This window comes from Tarenaya hassleriana, unplaced genomic scaffold (genome assembly GCF_000463585.1).
Source record: "Tarenaya hassleriana unplaced genomic scaffold, ASM46358v1 Cleome103, whole genome shotgun sequence".
NCBI lineage: Eukaryota > Viridiplantae > Streptophyta > Magnoliopsida > Brassicales > Cleomaceae > Tarenaya > Tarenaya hassleriana.
Window position 1 is genome coordinate 380,997 of NW_010960521.1, and position 320 is coordinate 381,316.

A 320-nucleotide genomic window follows, 5' to 3' on the forward strand; every position below is an offset into this window, starting at 1 on the left:
AGATCTCATGTCTCATGTTGGGAAGCATGGCCCCGAATCTGCAGAGGCAGTTTGAGGGGAAGAACGTGTTTGATATGATCGAACAGCTCAAAACTATGTTTCAGGGGCTAGCGCGTACTGAAAAGTACAAGACGCTAAGGGCTCTAGTGAAGACGGAGATGCCGAGAGGCAGCTCTGTCAACACCCACGTCCTCAACATGCGAGCTCATGTTGAGGAACTTGAGCGCATGGGAGTGACACTTGATGCTGACTTGGTTGCAGACTTGATCCTTATGTCATTACCTGAGGACTATAATCAGTTCGTGATGCAGTATCATATG